We start from the raw sequence: 11013 nt of genomic DNA on the forward strand, positions 1-11013 counted from the left end.
ATTTTTATTTAAAAAAAAAAAAAACTGTAATATTGAATTTATAGTATTCATTATAATATGATAGATTAATATTAATTTTATAATATTTAAATCACCATAACCTCATATCTTTTAAACCAAATACCATAAATTTGTGTCTCTAGACTCTAGTACACAAAGTTATAGTATAGTTAAAAAAAAGTTATCATTCAATATCTGAGGAACTATTCGTTCGAATTTTGAATGGCGGTGAGGTTTAAATGATGAACATTTTAGTCACTAAGTACAAAACACAAAATTTTATATGGTATTGTTTCTAGTTAATAATACTGTGAAATACCTAATGGCTAATAGATTTCAAGACAACGACTATAAACGTAATTCTGTTTCGGGTTAAGACGTGTGCACTCGGTGGCGTAACTACAGTGGCCTGCATGTACCATCATATTAGGATCTCAAATGTTAGGATTGTTTTTCCATACATTACCAATAATAATCTTTATCACGTGTTGCGTATACCTACTCCACAGCGCAATTTATCATTATTGTATTAAAATAAAACTTATCACTTCACAATTATTATAAGAAATTTTACTAACGAAGTGAACAGAAAAAACAAATTTTACGAATTATAAAACAACTTTGCTACTGTAAATACAATTAATTATAATTAATTTATATTATCAGGGGGGGCTTGGCACCTTACTTATCATTAAAACAAATCGTTTACTAAACAATGTGAAAATACGAGTATTTTTAAATTTGTTTATAGTATATAACACCTAAACACTAAATAAAAGTATAATAATATATTATACTCATATACATCATCGTAGAGAGGTCAAGTTGGTATAATTATAGATTCTGAACAGAGTGATAAATGTATTTGTTTCGCATTGATGTATGCTTTTTTTAAGTTGTCATCACCTTTTGGAGAAGTAAAAATTATTCAATATTCATTTTTGAGGGTGGTTTAAAGTATAAAATTAAATTAGTTTGAAATTTCAAATGGTAAAAAGTAAACGAAAAAAAATTTACGGGTACCTGCTAGAGAATTTACGTAAAATCGATTTTCAATAAAATACATTTATTTTCTATTGTGAATAAAAAAAATTTACCAAGGAGACTTGAAAATATGAAAATGTCACAAACCTCTTCATATTTACATTTTTTTTTTTTCATTCGATAATAAAATAATAATAATAATATTATTTTGTATTTCGAAAAATATTAACTGTAGATATCTCAAACTTTTCTCATTACCTAGGTTATATTATTATTTACTTTAAATGATTAAATTTTTAAAATATTTAGACCAACTTTAAACTATTCATACCACGTACTTATTTACGTTGTTCTACAATACGTGGTATCGCTAAAATTATTAAAATTATAGAAATTTAATACACCGTTAAAATAATAATAGTCATATATCTTATATAAGAAAATACGTCAAATATTTTTTTAAAAAGCCATACAAACCTAAGAGGTTTCTCTTTGATTCTACCTTTCATTATTGTTTGTACTTGACTATTATTTAAATCTTGGCGAATTTTAATATTTCAGTTAATAGGTGTAATTGCACATGGCCAATAGTTAATAGTTACGCCACTATATACGTACACCAGACTGCTGCAGGGCATGCGGTTTAAATGGCTCCGCAGAATAGACATGATACGACTATGACGTGCGTCTACAAACGAATGGGTATATAATATGATATAACAATATTAGTAATAACTTCAAATATTTTAACCGTTATTTCACCTTTATAGTCGAAGATTATTTGCCCTTAATGTCTTTTTCCATTGTTTTTTCCTTTCGTGGTCATTAGTTCCTTTTTTAAGAATGCATGTGGCCAATATTTTCCCTGCATACATAATACATAATACGTATCTTTGACCAAACTTCGGTCGAACCATAAAATCATTATCGTCCAATAATAAATAATATATAGATCCACGTGCTCGAAGGTGATTCTTTGGTCAGCTGTGGCTCAGCCTCGTGTTAATATATATTTTATTTTATGAACCATTTTGATAAACAAATTAGTTTTAATAATTACTAAAATTGTATTAATATTTAGATTATTAAAAACATCTTTGTATTTATAGTTCTGATTACAGGCAATTGTGTGTTACTGTGAAATTATATAAATTAATAGTTTACTTACCTATTTTACTTACAGTGTCTTTACTAGAAAATTTGAATATTTTATCAATGTATTTCAGTTATCATTTAATGTATAAACACACTTTAAATACATATTAATTTTAAAAAAAAACCAACAAACACTTCTGCTGATTTACTATAATGAGACTAAAATAGAAACTACCATTTACAGTGATCAGTGGGAGACATCCTGTGTGGGTTTATTTATCATTATCCGGTAATGAGCAATAGACAAAACTTAGTGAAAATGATAATTGGTAGGTACTCACCACAAGCGATCATATCACTAAGGTAATTGGTGAAACAGTGATGTCATATAAAAACTTACTGGCAATAATATACAAATGTCTATGGAAAACTTGCTTCTAAAGAAGAAATGTTGAATTCCACACTTCCACTTATCAAAAAAAATCTATTTTTATAAATGTGTTTGATTTATGTATGTATAATCATTTTACAGGTATATTTATATTATAATAGGTAGTTATTGTAGTTTTGAAAGCAGTTGTGAAATATTAATAATAAGGTATATTGTGGTATTGTATTTTATACAATTTGATTACAATTTTTATTTGAAAATTGCAAATAAACAATTATAATTTTATAATAATATTACATTTGTTTAGTTGTTATAATACATATCTACTCGTATTAATAGATTTCAATAATTTTTAAGTATAACGTATTGATTTTTGAAAAAGGCTTACATTTTTGCAAAAAGACAATTATGAGTTTTTTAATTACTTAATTTAATCTATAGGTATAAATAATATTTAAAGTTTAAATAAAATGTATTAGTTAGTATTTTCCTAAATGTTTTTTTTATTCATTTTAGCCACTGCTTACAGCGTACCTTTACACTAAATGTATTTAAAATATTTAAATACCTAACTATATTTTATGTTCAATTATAAATTTAATGAAGAAAATTATTTCAACATTGTAGTAACTGGTAACCGGATAGTTAGGTTAAGTATTATTGTATTATATTTGCATGCTAACTGTACGTTTTTTTCGCTTTACGCAATAGCGTTATTATAATACGACTGTGGGAACGCACTGGCGTACGTGACAGCTCTCGGCCCTAAAAACTGTCTTGTATTAACATAGTCCTACCCCCCTGAATACTGAGCCACCGGTCGACGGCTAATGTGCGTCGTCTGACGTAGTGTAGTCCGATCTATATAGGTAAGTGTACCTAACACGGCTCCTCTGAAAGTTTTTACGAGAGCTCGCGTCTCTAATACTTTGAGTTAACAAAATATCGTTTATTGAATAAGTATATACTTTAGTATAATCATATTTCTATTCCGTCGTGTACAACACCGGATCAGTTTCAAATTTCAATGTATCTATTTTGATCGATAAAGTAAATGTTAGTACACAACATTTTTAATCTTCATTATTACATCGTAATGCTGGTACATCGTCATACCACATGCACTAGAATACATTATTTAGGTTTAGTTTTAGAATCGCAACGATATACCTTTTGTTGTTTACGCTTTGAATACACAACAAAACAATATTAACATAATGTACTTTTTTTCACCATCCGCAGTCCACGTGTCTTAATATCTTTAATATCTGCTAATAAACAATGTCATTTAACGTTTTTATTTTTATAAAACAACAAAATTTAGCAAAAAAAAAACGGTAACGAATAATAGGCGTATGCGTAAATAGAATGTGATAACAAGTGGAATAGAAAAAATAATTAAATATACAGTTGAAAATGACTCTGACGTTTTATATTGCATCACAGTAGACAAGTTGTTTGAAGTTATTCACGTGGCATATTTGTAAATAGGGCATGGTGTTAGAAATAGGATGATTAACGATAGGGAAATAACTCTACGTGAAGCTCTGCAGGACCAAGGCTTCAATCGATGCAACTGTAAAACTGGTTGTAGAACTAAAAAATGTGTTTGCAATGTAACAGAAATGTTGTTAAGTTCGAAATGTCATAGTAATCTGAATTGCGCCAATAAATAATTATTATAGTGCACTTTTTTTATTAAATTTAATCAACCTAACTTTTTATTAGATTAAGTAGTAAGATAATCAATTAAGTTATTAAACAATTAATGTTGTAATTAGATTTATCATCATTGACCACTAATCTTGGTATAAATGACGTTAATGGCCAGTAAAAGATGTACATTTGAGTTTTAAACTTGTTTATTTTTACAACTTTTACCTGCATGATTGCATAATTTTGATATATAACGTCATTGATCAAGGAATGACGTTATTTACCAATTTTCGTCATTCACCATATAACATATAAAGTATATTATTTAATCTTTATACATACACATTGATATGTTGAGGATACGACTTTCCTTCTAATTTATTATTCAACTGCTCCTAAAGTTACCTGTTTGGATTTATCCTTTGGAATTATTACATTTTTTTACTAGAACATTTTAAAATTTATAATTTACAAACTGTTATTACGATTATTAAAACATTTATAAAAAAAAATCCACCACTAATGTTGAGTAATACAAAATACAAATAAATACCAGTGAATAGATTTATTTTATTTCCTGTGCACATTTTAAAATGTCAGTGTAATTAGGTTATGGGTAAACTCTTGTATAACCAATGCCTATAACCTGCATATATCCTTCTCTTAGATATTTTAAATTTCCATAATAGATCAAATAGAACTAAAAAGGTATTTTAAACTATTCATTATATAACAAGATCAATTAAATAAAAACAATACATTTATTATACTACGTATTTTAATTTTTAATACAACTCATTGGAAACCACAGTAATATATATATATATATTAACGAGAAATTGTATAATAATGAGAGACAATCTAAATATTTTAAACTTTGATGTGTATTAAAATATATATATATAAAACCACAAATTTCACTGAATGAAAATTAACCAAAATAAATTATGATATAATAGGAAATGTTGCTAAAAAAGATCTATGATACACTAGGAGTAGTATAGCCAGGAGAAATGGTGTATCCACTTAAACTGTACATGTATATATTATTATTCATGATAAAATATAAATATTAAAAAAATTTATTATGCATAAATAAGTATACAAAAACAAATCATGACATAAAATAATTATATGAATATACTATCATATCATAAAAAACGATTTTTTAATTGTGATTATTTAAATTAAAATTAATACCTATATTACAAGTAGTAAAGGTATACTACCTATATTGATGAAAAGCAGCAATTATGTAATTTATTTTATTTTTAATATAATAATTGTTTACATTTAGTTGGCATAATTTTATAACATTTTGAAAATTAAATTTATTTTAAATGTAACTATTATATCGTTGATTTTATACTTAATTTAACAACCCTTACAAATATTCGATATTCATATGTTATCAATGGCATCATGATACTATAACGCGTGTCGGTGTTGTATCAATATAATATAACACTGTCAACAATAACAATAATAAGCTGGTATAATCGAGTGAATAATATGCTTTGTTAACACACACAATAGTCATATTATTATATATCTTATTATTTGATCATGAAATACTCGTCAAATATCAATGGCGATACCTACCTACCTTTATATTATACGCCATACAATATTGCTGAACATTTAAAGCGTGAAATATCTATTAAAAAAGTGTGTTGTGCCTAATAGGCATGCTTCGCTACTTTCTAAGTCGGTACACGGAACTCTCCACTCGTCTAACTGAAGGTCAAACTTTAGAATGTTACAAAATATTTATAATAATATTATTATGATTATCCCGATACACGAGTCGCGTGTGTACATCCTGGAGCATTTCTTAATTCAAGGGAAAGTTATTATGGATATGTAATAACCAGAATACCGGATTATTATCCTATCCAGGTTACCACGCGCTGAATATAGATATTTTTTTTAAATTAATAATTATTCAATAATGGTTTTTTTATATCAAGTTACGTTAACATTTTAAAAAACCAACTGGAAACCAGAAATTATGGGTTTAAATCTGTCTAGACAACTTGTGTGAGGTGTAGACATTAGACAAGCAAGTACCGTTTACAGTTTAATTCGGACAAATGTGATTTACTTCATAGTAAGCGCCAAAAATACACTTTCAAATGCGACGCAAGTTAGAAAATGACACAATGTCACAATAATATGATGATGGGAGTAACAAAAAAGAAATATTATATTAATGGTATGAACAGTAAAGTTTTTTTTACAATAAAGCCGTTTCTGTAAGGAAAAAACATTTAAAAATTAATTACTACTTTAATTGGCATAATATCTTAATTAAGAGTACTTTCGTATTGAATTTATTTTCAAACAGGTAAATTAAAATAAATAATATGTTTTCTATCAAACACTTAGACATTAATTATAGAATAAAAAAATGCATTTAGTCACTTGACCAAATAGATTTGGGAGACACGCAACAACGAGCTGTCAATAAAATTACCTTACTTTCGAAAAGAAAATTCATATTAAATGAGTAAAAAAAAAAAATAACATACATTGAATACTGTTTGCCATAGAAAACTTAATATAGTAAAAAATAAGCACCGGAAATACTTCACAAATTGGAGTAATTAGAAAAACAGTAATAAACCTTATGATTCGTTACATAAGTAGAATAGATAAGTTATATAGATATTATTTTTTAAAGCATTTTTTTTTTTTTTTCATTTTGTTTATATAACACATGCTTATCTCATATTAATATTATTTTTAAAATAATAATTAAAAATAAATTAGTATTTAGACAAAATAGAAAGAACATCTGGAGCACTTTGACCTCAATGTGAAGTTCTATATATTCATTTTTAATCATAATATTTATTACGACATTTAAAATTTTAAAATATAAAAATATTTTCTAAAAACTTTAAATTTACAATTTTAGCATATTTACGTTACCTGCATGTCTAATATTTATAAGTAAATTTATTCAGTTAATTTAACATTATATATTTAATTATCTTATGCTTTAAATATATTTTTGTATTGAATCATATTTTTAAAAAGTAATTATATTTAGCAATAAAAAATAATATGTATTTAATATTTTTTTAGATAAAAATCAAATTATGTTAATTCAAAAAAAAAATAATTTTGAATGATTAATGTTAAAAAATCTGAGAATAAAGTCAAGAACCGTCCCTACTATGTTATGTCCCTAGCTATACATGAACCTTAATAAATTATGTTGCTATTTTAAGATTTATGAAAATTTAAGGCTTGTACCAAGTACCAACACAACGTAAGAAATGATGATTCTTATGAGCTATATATTTTTTTAAGTTATCCTAAACAATTCAAGTATAGAATAAATTGAGCTTATACTTTATTGTGTAAAACACATTTTAATCGAATGAATACAGTAACTTTTAATTGATTTTGTACTATACTTTTTAATAAGCGTATTAATGAAATATTTAAAATTATTACACCATTTTTATAAATGTACCTAAATAATCTATTAAATTAAATAACATTCAATACTCGGATACAAAAATAATTTACGTTTGGTGATTTTGTAATAGTAATTTGCCTTAAAAATTGTAATAATTCATTATTTTTTGGAATTAAAAATTTACGTTTAAAAATGTGTATCTACATTTTTAAATGAACCATATGTTTAGAAGGTACTAAATTTTAAATGTTTATTTTTATTTATATAATTAATAGATTAAAGATATATCGTATACCGATATGTTATTTTAGAAAAATAATAAAAATAAAAACACATAAGTGTGTTTGAATTGTTTTCATCAAACCCGTGTATCATACACATAATTATCACGAATGGGTTTTTGATTTATTTTATAGAACAACTGTATTAAAAAGTCGAGGTTTATCTTTAATTTTGACTCGCCTTTACAGTAAATCTCTTATTTAAACGATGTAATTTGTACGTTAAATTAATATTACCAATACGTTTGTCGTTTTGTGTAAATAAATACAAAACTTTCATTTTATGTTTACATACAGACTATACAGTCAGCAAATTATTCACCTTGCATAATCGTGACAAACATAAATTAAATTTGACAAATCAATTAGTACATAATATTTGTGTGTTAAAAAGCTGTGCAGTGTAACACAATTGTTCAGTAACGTATACAATAAACACATACAATAATAATCGTTATTGTTAATTTATTCCACAACCATAATATACACAATTTTCCTAATGCAATCTAAATTTATCAATCGTAATAAATAAATAGAACACTGTTTATTATTATTATTATTATTATTATTATTATTATTGTTAAAATTATATTTTATATACCTTTAGTAAATTGCCCATTTGATAATATTCCTTTTTTTTTCATTCGACGCCAAATTGGCTTTGTGTCAAAATTTCCAATGTCGAAATGGCCTCGCCCAAATGACCCTTACTAATGAAATTGGATTAAAAATGACTAAAACTGTCTGATCAGAGTAAATTTCTTATAAATTTAAACATTAAGTACTCCAAGTACATTTATTAAATATAATAATCATAATACTTATAATAAATATAACAAAATTATAAAAATTAATAGAACAGTGAGAATGATTAATACACTATTTATAATTGTTGCCCATATATTATTATTTGAATTATTAGCAAATCCATGACATTAACAAAGTAAATATCTTAATTTTATTAATAAATTTTAAAATTTTTTCATTTAGAAAACGATATAATACTACTGACAAATATTAATAATATTTTTCATAAATTTTCCTGTAAATTAATCAATTCAAATTAAATTAAACCTAAAACCATATTTTGACCTTGAAAACATTTTCAAAAATATTCGGGTTACTCACTACTCTATCTGTTGTATAGTAATGTTAAAATATCAAATGTTTCTCGTCTTTGTAATAGATGATCTAAATTTGAATTCTATGATAAATTATTATTGTATACTAAAACCATTCTGTGCGGTGACGGTGTATGGTCATAATTTATTTTTCTATTTGTTTTTCAGTAAGTTGAACTTGAACTTATTTTTGACAAAATTATCACTTATATTATAATATTTAATCATATATAATTAATTTGTAACTTATTTAACTTAATACCCTCCGATTTGGCGTAAAATGATGATGTACTTAAATAATATCTATGTTCATGATGTAAAGCTTAAAATAAACATAATAGTTTTTAAATGTCATTGTGCATAGAAAACATTAATACTTATATACATGATGTCAAAACGTTTCAAATTTAGACAAATTTAAAATCACTAATTATTATTGTTATTTTTCGTTTAAATATCCAACTTAAAATATAGACAACTTGCAACGTATACACACAATTGCAAATGTATTTTTTGATACTTTTAAAGCTCGATAATAAAAATTTAAAAAGAACCATATCTTAAATCTCCAAGCCTATAATGTATTAAAAATTAAAATTTCATGACTTTTAACTTCAAAATCTGAAAATTTGAAATTTTCATAATTTTAACAATTTTGTAAAATGTTAACTTTAAATACTTATAAAAATAGTAACCATATATTTTCAACATTCATATATCTGATAGTATAAGAATAAATAAATTAGGTATCTTGTAATGAATTTTCAATAATTTTATCAATATATATTGAAAAAATAACTTAAAAAGTAGAATATATCAATTATTATACTTATACTATATGCATATAAAAAAGCTCAAATAACCATTTTGTTTAAATTTGTTTTTTTTAATATACTAAAATTGATAAACTAAACATTTTATGAAAATATCAATTTTCTGATGCTATTTCTTTTTGAATTACAATAAAAATACAATATCGATTTAAAAAAAAATTGTTGCACAAAGTTAAGAATCACTAATTTAGAATACGAATATAGAAGGTATCTAATAAATTATTTACTCATGGTTTACAACCAACTTACATTCATGATAAATTATTATACTTAAAATGTAAGCGGAAATATCTAATTCAAGGGATTCTACTTAAATTATTATGATTTAATAAAAATATTATAAGATTAAAAAAATAAAAACATATTATGAATACATCCCGTGTATATCATATAGACTACATAAAATAGCATATATTTTACTTTAAGAGGATTACCATTGCTGGCTTTGGGTCAATATAATAAAGTTAATAACCTACAAATTATTCTCAAATATAAAGATATCAATAACTAATTAGGACATTATGATATCTTTCCCTGTATTTAACGCCTTTTAAGTTTAAATATATGTAAATGGATTTTAAAATGAGACACTATACTTATATCTCAATTTATTTTTAACATATTTTATTTGTTGAATAATATTTTTAACTCAATTAGAAAATAATACTTTTATAATAAGTAAATCAAGTCCTTGGTACTGCTTGAACTGAGAAGAAACCAATAATCCAGAGATTATTTTGCAACAATATTAGTTGACCATAACATTTTAAGGATATTAGAAATATATTTTGTACTTCTGTGAATATTTCATGCATAAACTTAAAAAGTGTTCAATGTAAGAACGAAGAGAGATTCATATGAACATGGTTAAAATATAATATATATTATAATATTTTATGAAGAGAAATAACTGATGGGTAATTTATATCTTGCATTGAAATAGCAAAGAAACTTAAATGATTTTCAAAATTAAAATATAGGAAAATAGTCTTTGCTATATATTATCATATTTAAATTTGGTATTAGGTCAATAAACTTTAATATTAAGTATTGACCCGAAGCCAACAGTATAATTATTATACGGTAAGTATATGTTTATTATTTTGTGCGTACGATAGATCAAAATACTCAAATTAAGCAACTAACGTATTTATTTTAATTTGTCGGTTTCTTATTTGTTGTTCATTATATACTTTTACGTTGTACATTATTTATCATCATC

Source organism: Aphis gossypii, chromosome X, assembly GCF_020184175.1.
Source record: "Aphis gossypii isolate Hap1 chromosome X, ASM2018417v2, whole genome shotgun sequence".
NCBI classification, from domain to species: Eukaryota; Metazoa; Arthropoda; class Insecta; order Hemiptera; family Aphididae; genus Aphis; species Aphis gossypii.